At 41.1% G+C, this 25,705-nt stretch overlaps 1 long non-coding RNA gene across 1 annotated transcript; it reads right to left on the bottom strand.

The window, feature by feature from the left end:
- Positions 1-21,739: 21,739 nt before the first annotated feature.
- Positions 21,740-24,939, bottom strand: LOC128412360 (uncharacterized). The gene is made up of 2 exons (XR_008330056.1): positions 24,871-24,939; positions 21,740-21,972 (listed from the first exon to the last, which is right to left on the bottom strand). It is a non-coding gene; the product is annotated as an uncharacterized LOC128412360 (long non-coding RNA).
- Between the last annotated feature and the right edge of the window lie 766 nt (positions 24,940-25,705).

The raw sequence follows: 25,705 nt of genomic DNA, 5'->3' as shown, positions 1-25,705 counted from the left end.
TCCTTATTGCAGATTGATGGAAAAGGCATTTCCAATAGTAAAACCAACAGTATTTTTGTTTTATCTAACACTTAAATGTCTAACATCAGTGCTCTAGACAGAAAGATGACTTGGAGATTCTACCTCAATCTGGTGTACTCCATCAGCAGAATGTAAAGTAGTGTGGTTAAAAAGGAATAGATTACCATCCTTTCTGTGAAGAACAAATCAATGTTCACCTTACACATGCAAAATAACTAGGTTAAAACATAGGTAAAATATTCATAAATGAGATGAAAAGTAGCACATACTTTAAGAAGTGCTAAAAGTGACGACTACTATACTAATCAATATTTACATTGCGTCTGTTTTTCATAAATTCAATTAATAGAAGCCATTTGTCTCTGAAAACGATATGTTCTATGTCTGCCATTTCTTAATGTGACCAGCTACATAAGCTTCACTCCTATCTCCACTGCATGCTTGACTGCTACCTTCACACCATGCTTCACTGCATCACTGCTACCTTCCAAATTTTTGTTATCAACTCTTTTATGTAACTATAGTGGTGACCTATTTCCCAACTTTCCTGCCATTTATATATAGGCAGCAACTATCAAACACCAGCACCATTTATGCACTCCCTGCTGCCTGGGGATACTGTATGTTGAACATGGTGCTGGCTCCACTGGCTCCACCTCTTTCATCAAGGATGCAGAGGCAACAGTGCTGGTCTGAGCAAACTATGTACCTCCAGCCTCTATGGTTTAATACCTGTTTGCTTGCCTAGTCCTGAGGTTCTGGAAATAACCCACACAAATAGGTGTCCCTGCCTCACTCTTCAAATGGAGAGCACAGGGGGGGTGTCAATTTTTGGATATATGCCTTAGCTAAGCCTAACCATGTCTTATGGGTCTCTCCTATGCTTTACCTGCTTCTAATCTGTAACCCAATATTGAGATTCAACCTTGATGTCATCAATAAAACTTTCAAAACCTTCAGTCGTAGTAACAGTTTGAGGTCTGAGAAGGAAAACTATGACATTACCATACTGTATCCACTTCAGTCAAATCAGCTTTGTACTTTTATATTTTATTTATTATTACATTTATATCTCACCTTTCCTCCAAGAAGCTCAAGGTGTGTTGCCTGGTTAATAGTAGTAGTAGTAGTAGTAGTAGTAGTAGTGATGTTATTTATATGCCGCCTATCTGACTGGTTTGCCCCAGCCAATCTTGGTGGCTTCCAACACAGTATTAAAACACAAAAAACCTCAAACATTAAAAACTTTCCTGTGCAGGGCTACCTTCAGATGTCTTCTAAAAGTCAGATAGAGATTTATTTCTTCTGCTCCCCATTTTATTGTCTCAAGCACTCATGAGAGACTGCAAACAAACACATATATTTAAAACATTCCCCCCACAAAATCCCCAGGGCCTATTTACCTGTTTGTCTGTAGTATTATTCTCTCAAGAGAAGCCACTATGCCAACAAATTCCATTCACTTCTGTCAAAAGTATTTTAAAAAATAAGTTATGGACAAATTTTAATTTCTCCGTAATAGTGAAAGTGGAGGAGACACAAAGCTTAGTTTTCCAAGTTTGGATCCAAACCAAATTGTCCACCTCCAATGCACTTTGGATCAAACTGGGCAAATTTTCAAAGCACCAAATCAAGGTCTGAACTGATTCTTGTTATTGGTGCTGATGAAAGCGTCTCTCGTGGACCTATAGGATCACTTTGTGAGGCCAAAATGTGTCCCTGCCTTGATGTGAAACACTGAAAATCCAGAAGAGGAGCTATTTCCTTGTCTTTTCCAACCATTGTTCTCCATACACTTGGCTAGTAGATGCAGCTCCACCCTACATGGAGAAAAAGATTAAAAGTAGCGAAAGTTCAGAGCAGAACAATTGCAAAGATGGAGCTGCCACAAATGGGGTGTGAGATCTCTGTTTAATATATTCATCTGAAACATAAGATGTCTCTACGTTTTCACTCAACTCTCAATGTTGCTTCTCTGTCTTTTATTTTTCAACCTTGTCAAGTAATACTACCATTTATGTTTAAAGGACATGTAGAAGAAACCTTAAATGACTTTTATGTAGCACAGATTATGCAGGCTTCTCTAAAGTGCTTTTACAACGAATCTCCAAGGACCCTGAGGTCACTTGCTGCAATGAACTGGACATAACTAGCATGTATTTTAGAGATTCTTTTTTCTTTTTCTTTTTTTGCAAATGGATTGCCTGTGGGTGGTGATGGTTAGCTCACTTTTGAACAAAATTTTGACTCAACATATTATTCTGACAGTTCTAAGTAGGCTGGGGATTTTTGAACTATTTTTACTTCATATTTAATTGACGTATGCAGATGATATCCACATCTGAAGAAAAATTAGCTTCAAATATATAGCGCAAAATCTGCATGTTAAACTTAGCAAAACCCTTTTTGGATTTACCTTTAGAAATGGCAATAATTAGTTAAAATAGCCATTGTATATCTGTTTAAAAAAAGAAGTCAACATAGTTTTAGGCAGCCTTTGCCAGCATTTCTGTTCATAACTACTTAATGAGAGATGTCAGTGATGAAAGCTGATGCATCTTCAGCAGTTTGTTCACCAGTCACCCTTAATTTCAGGTATGATGCACCACTCTGGCTTCCACAGAATGATCACATGCTAGAAATGTCATCATACTCAAGAAGTGACATTCCATCATTCACAGGATCTGTCAGAGAGATTGCCACCATCACAGAACGAGTTAGGACGAAGGTCCCTTGCTACATCAGACTACTATCATCAAAGACTTGTTCAATTCATTATCCTGTTCTCACTCTGGCCAACCAGATGTCTCTGGAAGCCTGAAAGCAGGACATGAGCACAACAGCAGTCTTCTCTCTCATGTTCCAAGCAACTAGCATTCAGAGGCATTCTGTCTGCGATACTGGAGGTAGTACACAGCCATCATTTTTATATTTAAAAATATAAAAATTTACTACCCTTCATCTGGGGAGCACATAAAAAACACAAAAATAAATACCATAGTAACAAGCAAAAACAATTACCCCCACTCCCATTTTAAAGGCCAGAGGACTGGGAGACTTGCAGCCTTATCGTCAACTTGTCTCAAATCCTTTTAAAGCTGTACACAGTTTAACTATGTGGTGCGTGAAGAAGACTTGGTGATCCATTCATTTTTATTTTTTTAATACGGCCAGGAATGGCCTCCTACCACTTTCCTGGGTGGCCAGTGGTTGTGCCCCATCATGTTCGGCTGCCATCCCTGGCAGCTAGAGCACACGTGTCCGGCTGGCTTTTTGGAAATTTCCCAACTGGTGGTGCGGCGGCAGTGGGAGGCCTCATTAGCGAGAGCATGCCTCAGGTTAAGAACAGTTTCAGGTTAAGAAAGGACCTCCAGAACGAATTAAGTTCGTAACCCAAGGTACCACTGTACTTCTCAAATTCTTTCTTTCTTTCTTTCTTTCTTTCTTTCTTCCTTCCTTCCTTCCTTCCTTCCTTCCTTCCTTCCTTTCTTTCCATTACTGCCTGGTTCTTCCAAAGTATGTATTCCTTTTCCTTCTCCTCATCTGGCCACAACTTCCATTTCATGAAGGAAGTCCTCTTGCCTCTAGCAGCCTGCACATTTCCTGATCTGTGGGATACATTCTCTCTGAGCTGCTATTACTGTGGTTTTGAATAACCCCCATGCATTCTCGAGAGATTCTAACCACTTGACCTTCCTTTTCAACTTCCTTTTAACCACTTCCCTCATTTTTCAGACGTTTCTTCCTTTGAAGTCAAATGTGACACTGTTGGACTTCCTTATCAATGGTTCACTCAAAATACCTGTTGAATTTGATGGCATGGAAGAGAGAGGCAGGTTATTGATGATTCCAGGCAGTAAAAATAAGTCTGATAGCAAAGTGGACAAAGGATTTCTTTAAAACAAAAGGAGATACAAGGTATTTTACTTGCGTGTGACAGGGACTGATCCAGCAACAGTTTTTAGAATCAAGGTTGTAGAACATATATTAGCCTCCAAGAAGTATGTGAAGTTTCCCCTCTTGCCTTTGAATAACGTAGCTCACAGTAAACTGTTTCAACAGTAACAAGTTACCGTCACTTGCACCTGATCATTCAAAGAGCATTCCTTTTTTCATACCAATACAAACCAAAAAGTTCGTGTTTAATCAAAAGAACACAAGTGGAGAATTTAAAAGCTAATGCTGTTTGATCATGTGGTCATCTTTGAAAAGTTCTGTGAAGAAATTATCAAACCCTGTCCTGCCCCAAATGCTAGTGTAATTTTTAAAAAGACACTTTATGAATTATAACTCTCCCCAGGTAAATCTTGACAGCTATGTATGAGTCAGTGCAGTTCCAAGGCAGCAGTGAATTATGTATAATCTCTTTCTAAACCAGTTTCATTTTTGTCATGAATATTCATACCAAAGAGCTCAATTAGAATTCCCTACACAGTAGGTGACTCAAACAGCAAACTCCTATCAGGTATGAAGAATATGCTGGAACAGTTTATTATTTTCTGCAGATACACAATAACACAAACATAGCACACATTTCAATCTCTGCAAATGCAAGTTTTGTGTACAACTAAATTAAGCACAATTTCTTAGCAATGATTTAAAGGAGATAAATATCCACTGAGCAGATAATACATTCCTTAAATAAGCATATAAGAATCTGAAGTGAACTACACATTTTATTATTCAGCTACACCCATTGTAGCTGGAGCAACCTCTTGGCTATCTGTGGTTTGCCTTTATGTAGTGTGTGAAATGGTCCTAAGGGTCTGACTAAAAGCATTTCCACATAAGACTTAAAGCACATCATATTTCAGCTTGCTGTGTCAATATAAAAGCACACCATCTAGAATGCTCCCTCACATCACAAAACGCCTCTTTGCATGAGGTCTGTTTTGCTGGCTGGGCATGCAAATAGGTCTGAGATGAGACCAGAGAATAATGACTGCTTATATCACGAAGGGACTGCTGAATCTTCTGTGCAGCAGTGCAGAACTGCCATACTCCTATTTCTAAGAGAAATACACAAAAGGTTACAGGTTCCCTTACCTCTCTAATTTCCCATCTCACCCATATTAACAAGGGAGATCAGGAAGAGATTGAGGCAGAGAGTCAGACATGTGGAGCATTCTCATAAAAGGCTAGCAAAATGTCTGCATAATTGTGTAGATGAACCTAAAGCAAAGATGGGCAATCTGCCACCCATGGACCTCACGCTGCCCCATCCTCATTTTATGTGTGCCCTTAACACGTCCTGAAACTGACCCATTGTTCCATCCCACCAGAGTGCTTTCCTTGCTTCTCTTTGTTTCTTCTATTTGCTGAAAGTTTTCTGCTTTTCTTTCATCATAAAGCAAAATGCCTTTCTCTCATAGCATCCCACAAATTGGATTCCAAGCAGGTGTCCTCACTAATGCTACTGCTCTCCCAAAGAAATATGGCATTCTTTTCCTAGGAGGAAAAATCCATTCAGGTATAGATATATACTATTCCAAACTCAAGCATTAGATTTTTTTAATATAAAAAAACAACCCAGATAAAATAAAGGTATGTAGTTCATTCCTCATGAGAAAGAATGACAGTTTCCCAATAGGGGCTGAAAAATATTTATGAGAAATAGTGTAGAGGAAATGTCCACCCATTTGCACAGTTGTATAGAAGTGGAAACTATACTGCAGGAATCCCAAACCAGTCATGTTTAACAGGCTGAAAGCATAACTTTTGGCTCAAACAGGCCCAACCAGAAGAAAAATGGCTTCTCTTTCATCAAGAGGCAATCTAATACATTCATACTTTGGAAGTAAAATGGAATTCGTTCAGGAAGTCCATTCAACTTCCAAAATGTTCAAAAACTGAAGCGCGGCTTCTGATTGGCTGCAGAAAACTCTGCCAGACATTTGGCTTCCAAAAATAGTTCGCGAAACGGAACAGTCACTTCCGAGTTTGCGATGTTCAGGATCCAAAACATTCGGGAACTAAGCTGTTTGACTTCCAAGGTACGACTGTATATTGAATATCTATCAAATTTGGTCTGCTGTTGCCTAATCTTCTACTAGTTTATTGGTGTTTATAGTCTTGTGTTGGCTTGGGTTGTTTCAGGAGTCAGACCAGCTGAAGACAAAATGTTCTGGCTCTTTGTAACCAGAGATTATATAGATGAAAGTATGCAGTTAAATTGCTTGCCTTTTAGAAAACCTTCTGCTTTGTAGTAATACCCCCAGAGCATTTGAACCATTCTGTGTTCTGTTTGCCACATTAACTGGTGCACATTATTGACCTACACTATGCCCCTGACAAAATGTGTGAGCTGCAGCAACCTAAAGAAAGGAGCTCATAGAGGACTAAATCCACATTAGATGGGGCATTTTCTCTGGGGGGGGGGTAATGATACATGTATTTAATTCCACGCTGTTGTTTCTTTTATTTCATTAGGACTTAGAATATTACAGAAGCCATGTGTCCTTATGATAACTTTGCCATCTTTAAGGCTGCAATTCACTATCCTCTTACCAAAGACAAAGCTTTATTAAACTTAACATCACATATTTCCGAGGAAATGTGCATAGGATTTAACTATGAACCACATGGCAAAAACCTATAAATGTTGCAGTTAAATATGAAAAGCCAACTGTGTAGCTACAACTGCATGAGACCAGACCTCAGTCAATACTATAAGCTTATTCAGGCAATGAAGAGGGCATGCTGAAATTGTGGAGTTAGGGATAATGATTGGGAGGTAGGCTCTACCTGAATCAGTTCAGCCAAAGGTCTGTAAAAAGCTTATGTGAGAACAAGGTTGTTCACAATTCGAGTAAATGTGCAATGGTCAGGGGCTGAACCCCACTACCACCACACCACCACCAGTTAGCCTGTCCAGATTTTGAAAACTTTCATTTGAGTACACCCTATGTTCTCTGAGCAACTGTTCCCCTCCTACCTGGTGCAGAATATTTAGAAAAATTGACATTCATGAAGAACATAAGGGTTACGTTATGTAATACAAAGAGTACTTTCCTGCCTATATGTTGTCATGATTCAACATTATTTTGGCATGATTACAGTACAATACTAACTTGTTTTCTTTAAATAAACAAGTAAGAAGAATGCTTTTTACATAGTTTACCTTCTTGTTTCTAGCCAAACTGCTACTGAAATAATGGAAAGACATACACAGAGAGAAAATTTAGCCGAAAATGTATCCTTCAGTCGTTGAGGCTCTTCTATAACAATCACAGTTTATTCAACTAATGCTTCAAGTACATCATCCAAGACATTGTTTGAAAGTGCAAGAACCATTGTGCTAGTGGCAGTAAAAAAAAAGAAAAATCTATATATTTTTATATTCACTCTGAATCATCCATGGCTAAGTGGCTAAAAGCAGGGTTCTTTATGTGAGGGAAAAGAATTGTATTTGGGCTTGAAAGTTTTGTGGCAAGTGTTAGTCTAATGGAATTTGAAGTGGAGGAGATATTGATTCCCCATAAAAGCCAGCCTTAATCTTTCAGTTTCTGCAAAGCTGGGGCAAAGGGAGTCTTTATCAAGTGACACTAAAGTGCATTTCTGAAAATTTGCCACAAGCTCTGGTTCCTTGTAATTTCTCTGAATAACAGAAGTCCATGGATGGTTAGAACAAACTAGGATCAAACCATGGCTTGATATACTGCTTTGTTAACCAATGATACTTTGGACAAACCAAAATTCAGATGTCATGGGAGACTGTGGTTAGTTCTAAAGATAAAGTAGATGCTTTTTTATCTTCTCAATGTACACATGAAGGAGAAAGCGGAGCTCATGAGCTCAAGGTTCACACAGGCTCATTCCTTTAACTGTGAACTGTGCCTAAATGTGTAAGCAAGTGGGAAGACTCAAGTGCTAGTTTAATGAGATAGAGTGTGGGGTTTTTTTAAATGACTTTTTTATAGCAAAAAAATACTTTTTCAGGTGTGCAGAATGATATTTAGCCTGCCTCAGGAGGGGGGATACTTTCCTTATCTCGTGTTTCTTGCTATTTTTAAAAATAGCAGCCATGACTAACACAATGAACAAATGTTGATATCTTGGTACATTGAGAGTGATTTTGACTATCTAATCAAGTTTAACTGGGTATGACTAATGGTCTGTTGTTTCATAGCTCTAAGCCTTTCAATACAAAAACCTTAATTATTGACCTCCCCGCTACAACACCATACAAGAATTTGTTCTAAGTAGAAGTTTTACTTCTTCAAAGTCACTTTTAATTTATTCTGGCTTCCTTTTCAGCTGTTCAGCTCATACACATGCAGATTTAATGACAACCTGGAAGAGCACCCTTGTTTTGGACAATACAGAACCACCTAATCTTGAAGAATCTCTTATGGAATGAAATTGTCTATTATGTACATTGCTGCAGTGGGTAGGGACTGAAAGGGCATTTACGAACCTTCTTGAAATCAAGTTGCCAGCTAAGTCTAGTAGAAATCTGTCCTGGAAAATGACCTGAGGGACAAATGCAATAAAACCTTTCCTACCAATATTGCTACTGCATTTTCCACCTCCACTCCACTCTAGAAAGGCTTGATATATAAGTTTTAAAAGTGCTGCTCTAATTTTAGACCCTGTGGGCCTACCAATTGCTGTAAGACAATCCTCACAGTAAATCACTTTTTCCTTTCTTCTAGGGCATCCATTTTAAATCAGAATAATATTGATCATATGCAAATTCCACTTGATATTTTGTATACGTTTCTTGCCACAACACAATATTCAGTTCAAGTATCGTACAACAATTATACAATATGTGCTAGCTCAAAAATTTAAATGGCATTTCAATTTCAACATCTCCCCACAGGTTTAAATCAGATTTCATGGAAAATACTATATGATAGTATTGTATAGACTGAATAATTCCAGGTGAATAATTCCTGGTTAATAGGCTTGTCAACAAAATAGGCTGGTTGAAGAGTTTGCAAAGTACCATTGATCAAACTTGCTCTGTTTCCTTTATCTGATGGAATCCTTAATTTTAATATTTACAATTAATACAGGATTCGATTCAGACTTAGTCATGCTTAGTAGGTCTGCGGAAATTAATGAGTCTTAATTTTGTCATGCTAACTTATGTCCCTTTGATTTCAATAGGTCTACTCTAAGCTAACTTAAGTCTGGCTCCAACCCATATTAATATTCATTCATGTCTGCCAGTGCCAACTGGCAGTGATTGGGTTCTACATCTCATTTAAGAATCCATACAATTAAGTTCAGGCTGAAGCTGACAAGGGTCGTACATCCTTCTGCTGTAGTGACAGATAGAGATAGAAAGAAAGAGCCCTCATTTGCGTCTCATTTTACATTTGAAATTTCCTATTATTCCACAAGAATTATTGAAATGATCAGGTGGAAGGAAGAACACCTACTGGACTATGTGGATACTATATGACACATGAGAACAGGTTCTCATCTCAGTAGAATCTTATTCAAAGCATGTTGAAAATTTATGAACTAATTCCATTCATTGTTCTGTTCCTACAGATTGTGACAGTCCAGAGAAAGTTGGTTGAGCCTATTTATTAATCGATGGTGGATAACAGCAGACGTCCTGTTTTGACAATTTAATAGCTACTCACTGAAATCCCATTGATTTCAATAGAATGTCGGTGCGAGCAACATGCATCAGGGTGCTTAACTTTTTTCAGATTATTTTGTTATACTACCTGAAGTTTTAATGCTAATATACTTTAATCCTTTTAGGAAGTGAATTAATATTTTACAACTAGCTCTCGGTATCAAGGAAATGTCCTCTAATTGAATCTGATGGAGACAGTTTGCAGCTTATCCACTAGATGTCAGTCAACAGTCAGAATAGTTTTTAATTTCAAGCACAGAAATAAAACCTTTAAAATTAAACAGTAAACTAATTATTGGCCATTTGTTCTTTATTTTATGGTCATGTCAGTACTTCTCTTAAAATTTAGTATCACTCTATAACAAAGTAACATATCTTTCAAATGAGTTTTCATTCTTAGCATAAACTGTGTCGCACATTAAATATAATTATGTATATATGAACTCCGTTTATTGCATGCCAGCTGCCAAATGGAAATAATATTAGTTTCTGACATTAACCAAGATTAACAATTTCTCTGGAATATTTAAAAGAAAGTGAATCTTTCATCTTTTTCGAATGATTGCCTGCCCCTGGACCCAGGGGGGAATTTCCACCCACTAATGGATTGCTCATAGTGGTTTGGGATAACTGATTAAGAGAAACTCACTAAGACACCAAAAGTTATAATCTTAATTGATATATGAGAATAGTGCACAAGAATAGTGCATATACATTTTCAAGGCATATAGTACTTGTTTCTCAACTTTTCATACTTCTACTTTTGTTTCATTTTAAAAAAAATAGGAGGAAAGAGATGTGATTTTTTATTTTATTTTTCTACTATTGGTTTAGGTGAGAATACTGCAGGGTAGCAAGCACTGTGTTGGTTTGGCTGTAATGCTGAACCATAGTTTGGCATTATGAAGAGGAACTTGGGTAAGCCTTGGGCTCTCCCATTTCTTCAGCCTGGCCATAATGAGAAGTTTGAAAGCTTTGGTTATTGATCTTAACTATGGGACGCGGGTGGGACAGCGCCTAGGACTTGCCGATCGGAAGGTCGGCAGTTCGAATCCCCACGATGGGGTGAGCTCCCGTTGTTAGGTCCCTGCTCCTGCCAACCTAGCAGTTCAAAAGCACGTCAAAGTGCAAGTAGATAAATAGGTACCACTCTGGCGGGAAGGTAAATGGCGTTTCCGTGCGCTGCTCTGATTCACCAGAAGCGGCTTAGTCATGCTGGCCACATGACCCGGAAAAACTGTCTGCAGAAGCAGACAAACACCGGCTCCCTTGGCCAGTAAAGCCAGATGAGCACCCCAACCCCAGAGTCGGTCACGACTGGACCTAACGGTCAGGGGTCCCTTTACCTTTACCTATGGTTTGCTTAAATAAGACAGCTAAGCCATAGTTTGAGAAAGTGGTTTGTTTCAACAAATTAAAATGAACCAAATCTTAGGATTTGGACATAATGCTAAACACTGGTTAATCTAAAATGAAAGTAGAAGCTCCTGATCTTCTACTGCACCAGAGAGTGAAAGGAGGAGTCTATGGGTCCAAGGTTAACTGTAGCTCGTGCATGCTTTAGCATCCATGAACTGGACATGCTATATTCAGAACCCACAGAGTCTTCTTCAAAAATATTTGTCTGACAGTATATGGATTTTATTTAACCAAGACGACTATTTTTTTCAGAAACACATACGTTACATTACATGAAGAAAGTGTCCAGCAGAAGTGATTAATGTGGTGGGTTGGAACCACCTTCCTAATACTGGCATTGCTAATGTTGACCTGGACAGGACTGGGGAAGGATGGCAGTGAGGTTCAGAGCTTGTAGCTGAACTTGCAGAGGTGCTGGATTGGCAGTGACAGGCCCAGTGATGCAACCATAGAGCTCTAGTATCACCACGACTGTGCCCCAGCCAAATAAGCAACCATGATACTAGTGTCAGGAGAGTGACTCTTTTGTTAGGATATTTCCGTTCCACCTTAAAAGGGAGCAGGATGTTTGTATAACAGCCTGCGTAAGTTCCTGTCTCACAGGATGTTTATGTTGTAAGTTCCTTTCGTTTCTGGCTGTTTTGCCTGAGCAGTCGGAGCAGACGGTCATGTCTTCTTTGTTCTGACCAACGCCAAATAAACTGTAAATATGCATGTTCTGCTCTCATGCTTGTGCAACTTCATGCTGCGTGAATTCTGCTGATAGAGTGTGCACAAGTCCAAGAATGTGGCTATCTTTTCTTGAGGCTTCGTGTCGCTATAATTGCTAGATACTGCGTGACTAAGGGAGGTCGATGGATCGTCCGGCACCGAGCTTGGGGCTCAGATGGACTTTATCTCCCTGGCAGTATCCCAACAACAGGTTTCGGGCCCAGATTCACGGCACTTGCAGGAGAGTAAGACAGCGACAGACTGCTGAGAGGTATGTGCTGGGAAAGTGAAAGCAGAGGCTTTTCTGCATGCCGGCATACGCCTTTGATGTCCGGCAAAGACTAATTGGCCTGGGAGCCGTGCCAGAGGCATCGTGATTAATGGGCTGCCGAGATAACACGTCTTCCAAGGCATAACGGCTCACGTAAAAAGCTGGAATGGAGTTTTTCCAAGCTTCGGAGGCCACTGAGTGCCCAAAGTTAAATCGGCACAATTATCAGACCTGGGCAAAATGGTGTGAGAGTTTGCTGCGTCAGTTTGGAGTCTGGCATACTATATCAGAAGCCACTCCAGTTCCTCGGACAGAGAAATGGCAGGCCCAGGATTCGAGGGCCGTTGATGTTATAGTCTTATCCGTCTCTCTGGAGGAAATAAAGACGCTTGCTGGAAATCTCACGGCACGTGACATGTGGGATGCTTTGAAAAAGGCCCACCTGCCAATCACCCCAGCCCAGTGTTTGAATGCATCGGAGGTCCTGGCTGTTTCCCAGAATGCTAGTGAATGCAGGGATGCTGAGGGCACCGATTGCAAGCTGCAGGGGGAGAAGACTGCCACGTCATCCCAGGCAGCATTCCAGCCTCCAGGGGGAGCCAAAGATTCGGCTGCTGAGAGCTCTGTTTCTCGTGAGAACCAAGGTCAGAGCCTATGCAGAGGCCGGAAGGCCAGATGTAAACAGAGCAAGATGCTTGCAGGTGGCCAGGAGCGGGGGGGCAAGTTGCAAAAGCCCATGCCAGTGGAAAACAAGGCTATGTTTGCTGGCACAGCTCCACCAAAGGCTAAAGGCACGTCTGGTGGCCAGGAGCAGGGGGGCAAGTTGCAAAAGCCCACGCCAGTGGAAAACAAGGCTATGTTTGCTGGCACAGCTTCACCAAAGGCTAAAGGCAAGCTGCAAAAGCCCACGCCGGTGGGAAACAAGGCCAAGGCCAGGTTTGTTATTGACTCTGGGGCCACGCGCCATCTCACCAAAGACCGCCATCTGTTTATCTCCTTCACACCTCAAGATGGAGAGGTCCAGCTGGCTGATGGAAGGACTTTGCAAGCTGCAGGAGTTGGGACTGTGAAACTTGCAAGTCTGCATACTACCGTCAGAGATGTACTTTTTGTTCCAGGAGCTGCGGACAATTTGCTTAGTGTACCACAGCTGAATGGGCGTGGTTTTGAGGTTTCCTTCAAGAGGACTGTCTGTGTCATCAGAAAAGGCAAAGAGGACATTTTGCATGCAAAGTTGATGGATGGTTTGTTCTGTCTAACTTATGATGACAATGCTGTTATATCTAATGCTGATACTTGTTGTGTTGCACAAACTAACAAGGTTCTTCATGCAGGATGCATTCATGATGCACATCGCAGATTTTGTCACCTCTCTTGGCAAGCGCTAGCCAAGATGCCTGAGTTGGTTGAAGGTTTGGACATCAAACCTTGTAAATATCACATGAAATGTGTATCTTGTGCAGAGAACAAGGTGAAGGTTGCTCCAAAAGGCAAGGAGTCTAGCAGGCAGGCTTCCAAACCCTACCAGCTAGTTCACGCAGACCTGGTAGGTCCTCTAGCGCCCTCTTTGGGAGGAGCAAGGTACTTCATGGTTCTAATTGATTCTTTTTCCAGGTACATTCATGTGTTTATGCTCGAGCAGAAATCGCAAGCATTTCCTAGGTTCAAGGCATTCTGTGCTTGGTTGGAGAATGCTCATGGTAAACGTATTGGTTGTCTGTTTACTGATCGAGGTGGGGAATTCACTTCTCAGCAGTTTGAAGCTTTCCTGACTGAGAAGGGAATCCAGCATGACATGTCAACGCCTAGATCGCCATGGATGAATGGGCTTGCGGAGAGAGCAAATCAAACGTTGCTGCAAGGAATAAAAACCTTGTTGCATGATGCCAATCTCCCTGAGAAGTTTTGGGGGGAGGCTCTCTCGAATTTTGTTTACACTTTTAATCGCAGACTGTCATCACCTATAGGCTGCACTCCCTATGAGAAGATGTTTGGTAAGAAACCTAACACCAAGCACTTGAGAATCTTTGGTTCTGACATGTGGGTGCACACCCCACAAAGCAACAAGCTTGGGAAGCGTGGGGCACATGGTCTGTTCATGGGGTACGAAAAAGGTGCATACAGGGTATGGATGACTAACTCTAAATCCATAAAGTTCACAAGGAGTGTTGAGTACAATCCTAAGTGGGGGGAAAATGTGGGAATTTTCCAGAGTTACCCAGAGGAAGATGTAGGTGATGTGAAGAAAGCAGATCATGCTGAGAAAGCTGAGGAAACTGAGGATGATGATGATGATGATGATGATGATCAGAGTTCGGATTCCAGTTCAGTGGGCGGCGCTGCTGCTGCTGTCAGTGACAGTGATGACACAGCAGACTACAAGAGCGCAAAAGCCTCAGTCAGACCATCTGATGAGTCTGACAATGAACTGGAAGAACCACTGTTCACCATTGGTCATTTTTCTCCTAAGAAGGAGGAGATGAGTCCAGAAGACTTGCGTCTGGTTCGCAGGTCTGAAAGGGCGACCAAAGGCAAACCTCCAAAGAGATTTGCTGATGAGTTTGCTAAGACGGCAACTGCTGTTCTTAGTAGCTCAGAGAAGGTGTGGGAACCTTCAAGCTTCAAAGAGGTCCAGGAGTTAACCTCTAAAGATGCTGAGCCTTGGCTTAATGCCATGAAGGCTGAAGTTGATTCCTTGAACAGGAACCAAACTTGGGAGCTGGTACCGGTAGTCCCAGGGATGAGACTGGTTGGCAGCAAATGGGTCTTCAAGGCCAAGACAGACCAGAATGGCAAGGTTGTCAGACACAAAGCCAGATTGGTTGCCAGAGGTTTTTCACAGGTACCAGGGCAGGATTACCACGAGACCTACTCACCCACGGTCAAATATGAGAGCATTCGGCTGATGCTCAAGATCGCTGCGGAGGAGAAACTGCATGTTTCCCATCATGACATAAATACAGCTTTTTTGTACGGGATTTTGAACGAACAGCTGTACATGCTTCCACCTGATGGAATGCAGATACAGAAGGGAATGGTCTGTAAACTGCGGAAATCCTTGTATGGTCTCAAGCAGAGTGCCAGGTGTTGGAACACAAAACTCACTGAAACGTTGCTTTCTCTAGGTTTTCACCAGGGCAAAGCTGATCCGTGTGTGTTTGTCAAGGAGGAGGGGCAAAACAAACTGTATTGTTTATGTTTTGTTGATGATCTTCTGATGTTTTGGAAGAATCAGGCTTTTTACCAAAGCACCCTAGCTCAGCTGAAGGAGCACTTTGACATGAAGGATCTTGGTGAGGTATCCAACTATCTTTCTCTGCAGGTGGAGAGGGACCAAGCAGGTAATTTTCTGGTACACCAAACACAGAAAATTGCTGATGTATTAACCAGGTTGAATTTGGTTGATGCAAACCCAGCAGACACACCGATGGTGACAGGTTACCAGGTAGATAGTACTGCTGAAGCGTTTTCTGACACAACGCTGTACAGATGCATTCTAGGCAAGTTGAATTTCATTGCTAGATGTTCAAGACCTGACATTGCTGTAAGCACTAACCTGCTTAGCAGACATGCTAACAATCCTACTGTTCAGGATTGGAAAGCTCTGAAGCGCATAGCCCGGTATTTGAAAGGGACTATGCACTACAGGCTGAGGTTTACCAGTCAGAAGACTGGAGGTCTTGAAATCTTTGCAGATGCAAGTTTTGGAAGTGACACCACGGATGGTACAAGCACTTCTGGAGTATGCTACATGTACAACCACTGCCTGTTTGACTGGTTGTGCAAAAAGCAGACAACAGTTAGCCTAAGTTCCTGTGAAGCAGAACTCAATGCTCTGTCATTTTCACTCATGGATTGTGAATGGTTGATGCAACTGTTTAAGGACATTGGGGTTTCTGTGAAATGTCCTATACAAGTGTATCAAGACAATAGATCTTGTTTGGCTTTGCTGAACTCGGAGAGTTGCAAGCAAAGGACCAAGTACTTGCAGATTAAGCTACATCGTGCAAGAGAGTGTATTCAGAAAGGACTCATTCAGGTGTCCTACATGCCAGGAAATGAAATTCCTGCTGATCTGTTGTCTAAGGTTGTTAACAGAGAACAACTGAAGGTTTACGCACAAAGGTTGCAATTGGGTTGAACCACAGGTACTACAGGTTACACGGAAAGGGGGAGGATGTTAGGATATTTCCGTTCCACCTTAAAAGGGAGCAGGATGTTTGTATAACAGCCTGCGTAAGTTCCTGTCTCACAGGATGTTTATGTTGTAAGTTCCTTTCGTTTCTGGCTGTTTTGCCTGAGCAGTCGGAGCAGACGGTCATGTCTTCTTTGTTCTGACCAACGCCAAATAAACTGTAAATATGCATGTTCTGCTCTCATGCTTGTGCAACTTCATGCTGCGTGAATTCTGCTGATAGAGTGTGCACAAGTCCAAGAATGTGGCTATCTTTTCTTGAGGCTTCGTGTCGCTATAATTGCTAGATACTGCGTGACTAAGGGAGGTCGATGGATCGTCCGGCACCGAGCTTGGGGCTCAGATGGACTTTATCTCCCTGGCAGTATCCCAACATCTTTTCCTCTACAAATGTTGGTACTGGATTGCATCCAGAATGGCACAGGGAGGAACTCTGCAAACTGAATGCTTCCATGGGTGAGAGGGGAGCAAGGTATTTTTGTGATTTATCTCCCTGCCATGGCAATCCCATATGCTCCCAAACATCTGCCCCGGAGGATTGGGGGATCTCTGGTGTGGTGTGGGAGGTGGCACTGGGGACTGCATGATAGAGGATAAATTGGTAAATATCACTGCCCTCCCACCACTGCCCTTGAGAGCATCCCGTTCCCTGATCGGTTGCACTTTTTTGCCAGATGTTTGCAGTCATACTTGAATTCCATAATTGAACCCTTGTTTTCATGCCATTGGTGGGTTGGCCTCTGTCATGGGAAACAATGGAAGAGTGTGCCTTTGTGAGTAAAGTCAAACTGCTGGAAGGTTACAGCACCTGCTGTGGCTGTAGAGACCGATATGGGAGAGACATGTTGTGTTGCAGTTGGGCAGATGAAGGTGCCTGTTTGTGCTGCTGCAGATGCACCAGGGCGTTTCTTCTCCTCCCAGTGGTTATTCCTCCTCTGGTCACTGCTGTGCATGTACAACCTGACTGCCTGTCTCCAGTCACTGTGGTTGTCTGGAAGGGATTCCCACATCACAGGATTGATGTTGCCAGCCTTCATGTCACTTTTGCAGATATCTTTGCAGCACAGAGTTGGTCTTCCAATGGGCCTGATGCCTGAAGCCAGCTCCCCCATACGCTGTTCTGTCAGCTGCCCCAAGACCCTTTCCTTTAGGTTGAATTCTTTAAAGTGAAAATAGTGCTGTAGACATCACAGGGATATAGCAAGATGAAGTAGGAGTTAATATACTGTTGCAAACAAGAGAGAATAAAGTCTCTTTGCACCACACAGCATGTGTCTATAAGTACAGTTGTACCTCTAGTTACGAATTTAATTCATACCGGAGGTCTGTTCTTAACCTGAAACTGTTCTTAACTAGAGGCGTGCTTTCACTAATGGGGCCACTTGCTGCTGCTGCGCCGCCGGCACACAATTTATGTTCTCATCTTGGGGCAAAGTTCTCAACTAGAGGTAACTCTTCCAGGTTAGTGGAGTTTGTAACCTGAAGCATTTGTAACCTGAGGCATTTGTAACTCGAGGTACCACTGTACATGGAAAAGGGTTGAAATAAATTCTGGAGACAACACCACCAGTGATTGGTAAAGGAATCAACGAAGTAGATTATCCTTTGTTTGAAAAATTACAAAATAAAATTTCTAGAAGAGCAGAGCTGGAAAATTGTAAATTACATTGTTACTGCCAGTTGTACCTCTCTGAATACCTAAAATTTGTAACATTTTGGACAGCTGCCAAACTTGCTAGCTTGGAATTTGGACGGTTCATCATTTTTCTTCTGTAATGAATGTTAACCAGTATCTGGAGCTCAACAGAACTGTGGGATAAGTGCATGAGACGGTTGGCAAAAAGCAAGTGGTCAGATAAAAAGACCCGCATGTGCAGACCTTGAAGATGAATATTTTGAATCCACATTCAGTATCTCATATTTGGAAAACACAAATCCAGCAATTGAACATTTTCTATAACATCTTTAATACATATGTATTCCAGGGAAGTGCCTATAAAGAAGGAGTGAGGAGAGGGTGAAAGCTGGTCACTTTAGAAATGTTGGTTTCTAGGAGCTATCATAGCGCTGCATTGGTGAAAGGTTTTAGGAAGGATTCTTTTTGAAACAGAAGAACATCTTAATGGATAGTTCTACCTAGTTTGTAGTATAGGCTACTTACTTTTCAATATTACTTCTGAGTAGACATAGTTAGGTTTCTAGCTTAAATATGCTGGACCTTGAGTTACTAGTAACAGCTTTCTGTGGTCCTCAGGTGGTCACAGAGAGCTACCACAGAAGGCTATTTGTCTGGTCCAGGATTATCTACTCTGACAGCAGCTTTGTTTGCTCCTGGCATCTGTCTGTCTTGAGAGAGAATGGAAGAGTGTCCCATCAGGGGGGTAAAGTCAAACCATTGGAGAGCAATATGGGAGAGAGATGTCTTTTTGCAGCTGGGGCAGATGAAGGTGTCTGTTTTTGCTGCTACAGATGCACCAAGGCACTTCTCTCTGTGCTCCTCCCAGTAGCCATTTCTCCTCTGGTCACTGCTGTGGATACAAACAAAAAGGTAAAGGACCCCTGGATGGTTAAGTCCAGTCAAAAGCGACTACGGGGGTGCGGCGCTCATCTCGCTTCAGGCCAAGGGAGCCAGTGTTTGTCCACAGACAGATTTCTGGGTCATGTGGCCAGCATGACTAAACTGGTGCAACAGAACACCATGACAGAAACCAGAGTGCACATAAATACTGTTTACCTTCCTGCCACAGCGGTAACTATCTACAGTGGTACCTCGGGTTAAGAACTTAATTCATTCTGGAGGTCTGTTCTTAACCTGAAACTGTTCTTAACCCATAGCACCACTTTAGCTAATGGGGCCTCCCACTGCTGCCACGCTGCCGCCACTTGATTTCTGTTCTCATCCTGAAGCAAAGTTCTTACCCTGAGGTACTATTTCTGGAGTCTGTAACCTGAAGCGCCTGTAACCTGAAGCGTCTGTAACACGAGGTACCACTGTACTTGCACTGGTGTGTTTTTTAACTACTAGGTTTGCAGAAGCTGGGACAGAGCAACAGGAGCTCACCCAGTCTCACAGATTCGAACCACTGACCTTCCCATCAGCAAGCCCAAGAGGTTCAGTGGTTTAGACCACAGCGCCACCCGCTCCCTAGCGGATACAAGACCCATCTATCTCCAGATAGAGGCCTTTCCTATCAGTTGCTTCCTGCTCCTTTGGAGATGTTGAAGATTTAACCTGGGACCATTTGCATTGAAAGCAATGGAGCTACAGTCTCTCCATTTAGTCCTCAGTTCTGGAGTTGTGTTAGGGTCCAGCATTTTTATTATTCACAGTTGTAATATTGGGGTAGGATAGCTAGGATACTTACCTTGAACAAGAGGAGTAGTAGTATTGTTTTACTAAATTAATAACCACCCTAAAAACCTGTTATCCTAAATACTAGGGAGTAAGCCCCATTTAACACAGTAGTATTTACTTCCAAGTAAACATAGATCAGACTGTGGTACTAAAAAAAAAAAAGACCACAGGCATTTAGTTGTTTAAGAATGGATGAGATTGCTTGCATTTTGCAGTCAGTGAACATCTGGGACCGATGCCACTAAAATAATACATGAAAAGTGGTAAGAGGAGGCAGCTAAAGCTGTTTCAGTTGTCAAGGGCATTGTCAGACACCAAATTGCTAAATGGCTCTTGCTACACAATAATGCACGTAACTAAGAAATGTACCATGTAGCTTGATGAATCTCCTGCTGCTTCCTGATTAGTACATCTATGGCTTTTTCCTATAATTTTAATGCGAGTGATGTTTCTGGGAGTGCTTTATTGGTGAAGACCAAGCCTGCAGCCTCTGAACAAGGGTTTTATCTTTATAATAATCTTTTAAGAGATAACAACATTCCACGTGAATGGCATCACTCAGTCTGCACTGATGGTGCTTTCGCTATGACAGGCAAAGGATTCTTATTACAAGAGAGAAAGCTTTTAAGACTGCAGATATGTATGTAGGTTTGGATAAGACATGAACAGGCTCGAATCAAACTGATTCTCAGCTTTCATCTGAATCCTCCCAATCCATTCCAGAAATGGGAAATTGGACCTCCCCACAGCCACATACAATTGTTGCCCCTTAACCCTTATCACCGCTGTTTTTTAAAGGATTGGCCATTTAAAATGACATTGCACATGTTGTGAATAAAGATGCATAATTTAGAATGTCTACTGAAAGATAATGGCTTGACTCCACTTGCATTAGATATACCAGGAGCATAATTGTTCCTCCACAAGGCATCTATGAACTATTCAGCCTGCTTTCCTGGCCCTTTGCCTCTTTGGAACTGTGTTAATCTACATTCCTGCCAAGGTCTGCAACCCAAGTGTCTATCCTTAAAATGCTGCTCTTTAAGGTGGATTTATAGATTTGCTGGAAAGGAGGGTCAGGCATGTCCATTTCTATTAGATAAACTGTTCTTCTCTATAAGAAGATGGTGAAAGGAAATAGAATACTCTAAACCTGACTTTTCAGATGAATCCTTTAAACCATGGGCTGGAGAAACTGTGGGCCTCCAGATGTTATGGGACTACAACTCCCATCATCCCTAATCATTGGCCAAGCTGGTTGGGGCTGATGGGAGTTGGAGTACATCAATAAGTAGTCAACCATTGGTATTTATTAGGGCTAGGCAAAGAGATTTCCCTAGGCATGGAATTCTTACCAAGGTTTTAATAGATTCAATTGGGTCTGCCATCCCCTGGTTGCTTCCCTTGCCAAGCCCACCTGGGCCACCTACTCGCCTACCTGTGGGTCTGAGCCACCCACCCACTCACTTGCTCACCTGTCTGGGCTACCACCCACTCATATGGGCCACCTGCCTGCCTCCCTGCTGGCATTTCCATCCTCCTCCCCCTGCAATATCGCTGTTCTCTCATTGTGCTGCACTTCACATGAGTACTTGTTGGGCAGCAACATAAATCGCAACATTATGACATGCTTACAATTTTATTATCTAGTTAGAAAAAGAACACCAGAATTTTACTAGAATTTGCTGCACTTTTAACATTCAGTGTGTGTGGTTTTTTTCAAGCAAGCAAACTTGAGTGTAAGAAAACCTTGATAAGAATTCCATGGCTAGTGAAACCTTTTTGCAGAAATCTGCAAAGTGCTAGAAAAATCTAACTGCACACTAATTCTCAAAGTACTCTGAAAATGAGAGGAATGTAGTCAATTTACAAGGCTACATAGGCTGCAATCCTTAACACAGTAAGACTTTTTAAAAAATAAACATACGTACATGGATGCATGCATGCATGGAATAATGGTTGTTAACGTCTAGAAAGGGGATGCTAACGCACTCCTAGCCAGAAATCCTGTTATGGAAGATAGAACAATTTGAAGGATGACCCAGAGCTGTAAACTGGCATTAATTCCAGATTAAATTTCTCAGTGTTAAAAAAGACATTGTGTGTATGTGTGTATGTGTTTTAAAAAGCATTGATAACACAAGATCACACACAGCAGTACTGCGACACTTGAGCAATAATTATAAAATGTAGATTTATTTGCAAACCCATTACTTGTCCATTGGCCAGTGTACAATACAGTTCTTTTTTAAAGACTTTTGGTTTAATGATGCTTCAAGGACCATTCAAAACTTGCACCAGTTGAAATCGTGATTCGTTCCCAATTCTCTCTGTAGTGATATGTGTAGAACGTAATTAAGAGACAGCTAAGATTCTGCTGAGTTGTGCATTCTTCCAAGATGCTTTAAGGAAAATATTATAGATGCATGAGTAATCCTTTTACTTGATAGCAGCAATTTAAAAGTGGGTCTTTGTAATTATGCTAATAATACCTGCCATTATATTTCACAACATACTTTGCAGAAGGGTAAGGGTTAGTGAACATTTTCATCCCTGATGTGCTGCAGTGAACCGAGGGGAAGTTTCTTCATTTATTCTTTTGTTTAATAAGTGTTACCAAAAAATAAATCAGCCCTGCTTTTATCCAGTGCTCAGATGAGCGAACTCAGAAAATGGTAGTTGAGAAGCAAGATGTGGAATCTTTCTGTTTTCAGGAAGGCTAAAATATTTTGCCACTTTGGCATAATGACCATAAAGAGAAAGCAATGGTTAAGAAGAGGAATTTCACATATTGATTTGAAGGAACCAATCATACAGCTCCATGAATGAATGAATGAATGAATGAATGTCTTAAACGTGGACCATGGTGACAGGTAGATTTCCTAATAATGGGTACAGGCAGCTGTTATTGGTATTCTGTTCTAAATCGTAAAGAAAAGGTTAAAAATGAAGAAGGAACATTTTACTAAACATCAATCCATACAATATCCCCTCTACTATCTGCCCTTTTGGAAACTGAATAAACTGATGTGGGGGAGTAATGTGGGATATCATGTGAGATTAAGGGCCAAACAAGTTACAGTGGTACCTTGGTTCTCCAACTTAATCCGTTCTGGAAGTCCCTTCCGAAACCAAAGCGTTCCAAAACCAAGGCGCGCTTTCCCATAGGAAGTAATGCAAAATGGATGAATCTGTTCCAGACTTTTAAAAACAACCTCTAAAACAGCAATATAACATGAATTTTACTATCTAACAAGACCATTGATCCATAGAATGAAAGCAGTAAACAATGTACTGCAGTCACACAACCAATCAATCAGTAGCTGAACTGGGTTCCACACAGTCACAAAAACAAAAAGAGCTGCAAAAACAAAATGCAAAATAAATAGCAAAAACAGACAGACCTCAGAGTAACACTCAAAACAGAAGTGTGGCACTCAATTTGGAAGCGTAACACTCAAAACGGAGCATGTTCGGCTTCTAAAAAAAGTTTGCAAACTGGAACACTTACTTCTGGATTTGAAGTGTTTGAGTTCCAAGTTGTTTGAGTACCAAGGTGTTTGAGAACCAAGGTACCACTGTAGTTGCATAAGTGCATAAGTGCAATTAAAGTGATTTTTTTTTTAATGTGACTAGCAACTGTGGGAAGACCTAAATACCTTCTGAACTATGAAGATGGTGGGAGGAAGCTTATTTTTTTCTCTCCTTGCTATGGTCCTAACCTCTTTGCCTCTTTGAAGCTGCTACTTGAATCCACAGGAATCTACTGTTGGCACTAACGGAGGTTTCCTTTGAATTAGAGTTTTTCCTGGCAGGGAAAGAGTTAACCTTCCTCTCCTGCCAACCTTGTAGTCCTGAGGCTACTCAGACCATGCTGTGGCTGCTATATATATAACAAAAAATAATAATGCACAAGTTAATTGTATTCACACATCATATCTATTTTGGCCCTGAATGGTTTCTGTCTCTAGGGTTTTGTTTTGTTTTGAAGCACATCATGCAAGCCTCCTGGGGAAATTCATATTAACCTCATCACACAAATTAATGTAAGCAAACTCAAATATTTGCTTGCTCCCAAGGGTCTGATTCCCACAGTCAAAGAGTGGCTTGTTGTTCTGCACTGATCTTGCCCCATGTACACAATTAGGTCAAGAAGCTACTGTGTTATATCCATTGATTTACAGGTGATTTTTCACCCTGGTAATATCTACATCACAACTTCAAACTGTGGGTTGATAGTGGTCCTTGCCTCTGCACATGGACTCCTGGGAATTGTGGTTTTGTGAAAGTATGTGTGGTGGTGTTCAGGGATTTCTTGACAGAAAAGGGAAATTGCATCTGCACTCAGCCAGAAGGAAAGCCATACTAGTAATATTGCTCTGAAATTAATATAATTAGTGCTGCCCAAGTGCTGCTATGATGGCAGTAATTGTCACTCGGTGAGCAAATATCCACATTGTGTGAGTCACCCTGCACTTGTGGGTTACATGGAAAAAGTACCCACTTCTTCTGAGAGCAATCTAGCCTGTGGTCTTTAGCAAGAACAAGAAAGAACAGACTGCTCATTTCTGTGCAGTAAAATTCAGAAGCTTGGTGACTCCACTTCCAGGGTATGTGGTGGTATGTTTGTGGTTATTCCATCAATGTGGGGAAAGGATAAAGCCCACTGCTGTTCAAAATCACCTATATTCCGAAGATGCTTTGCTGTTTTAGAAACGTGTGTGCTTTGTTTTTCTAATGGACTTTAGGTACTTTGCCTAGTGCTGTCCAAAAATTTCACTTGCATCTTTTTTTAACATTTTCCATCCATTTCATGCCAAATTCCATGATTTGGTGGGGGAAGAAGACGGTTTTGTATATCTGAATTACAGCATTTTCTGATGATAATTAAGGTGATTTCCAATTGCTAAGGAGCCACCAGCCAGCAACCAGTACAACTGTCTTGTGTGGTAAATTCTAAAACTTTGGCACTCCCCATTGGGCAATCTGTGTTGTAGCACGTTGACATTCTGCTTTAAAAGCTATACAATAATTTCATGTTTTTTTAAAAAAATAACCCCCAAATTTCCTGTGCATAAATGTGGAGACATCACCTCTTTTCTTGCCTAATGGAGCAATTAAACTAAGAGTTTCAGATTCCCATGCTCCTAATTCATCTTTATAACTCCCAGTGTACTATTTATTTCATACTTTAGGTTCAGCTCTATGGAGAGTGCATTTATAAATTTGGCTGACATGTGGATAATGTTTTTGACCTTTGATAATAGGAGACGGTTTTGAGTTTATGACAGAACTACAACCTTTTATGTTCCCATTCAGACTCTTCTTCTTCTGAGGCATTCATAGCTCCTCTCTGTCTCTCTTCTTCTGAAATAAAAAATGGTAGATGGGAGAATTAATTTGCTCACAGTGCAAACTGCCTATGTTTGTTAATCCACAAAGCATGAATAATGTAAAGCAAGAAGGTTACCTAAGGTCCCACAAAGGCTTTAGGTTGCATGGGACGTGTTTCCAGATTATATAAAAAGTTAGATCAAAGTAGAACAAATAGGAATGAAGTTATTGATTGTGATCATTATTCACATTGAAGAAGGGCAATGGAAAATACTGGAAAGTGATCAGGAAGAAGCAAGAAAAAAATACCCAGAAGAATTCTGAATGCAAGAAATGCGCAGAAGAGTGAAATATGTATTCAGTAAGTAGTTTAATGCGTGATTTTAAGGGATAACAGGAGATCCCTTCTTCAGTCTATTGAATAGATTATCAAGCACAGAGATCAAGCCACAGCTACTACTAATTTTAAGTGTAAATTAAATGAAGTACTTAGCACCTCTTTGCTTCTCATTTGTGTATACCAAATTGTCTTTATTTTTTCCCCAGCCAGCTATTTTAGAATGTAACTTATTGTGCTCAGGGCTTATTATGCTTCCAATGATAGGCTTTGATTCAGGGCTAATTATAGTAATTAAGACATTGCCTACACTGTTGCAGCCGTGCAGATTGTGGTACTTATGCCTGACAAAGCTCAGAATATATGGCCTCTAAGGGCATTGCTTTCAAACGCACTTTCCATCACCTTCTGAGCTGTGAACTTTGGGAATTTCATTTACAACTTGACTCCTACAGAGGTGCATA

Source organism: Podarcis raffonei, chromosome 4, assembly GCF_027172205.1.
Source record: "Podarcis raffonei isolate rPodRaf1 chromosome 4, rPodRaf1.pri, whole genome shotgun sequence".
NCBI lineage: Eukaryota > Metazoa > Chordata > Lepidosauria > Squamata > Lacertidae > Podarcis > Podarcis raffonei.
Note: the sequence above shows the minus strand (reverse complement) of the source record. Positions and strands in the feature narration are given on the sequence as shown.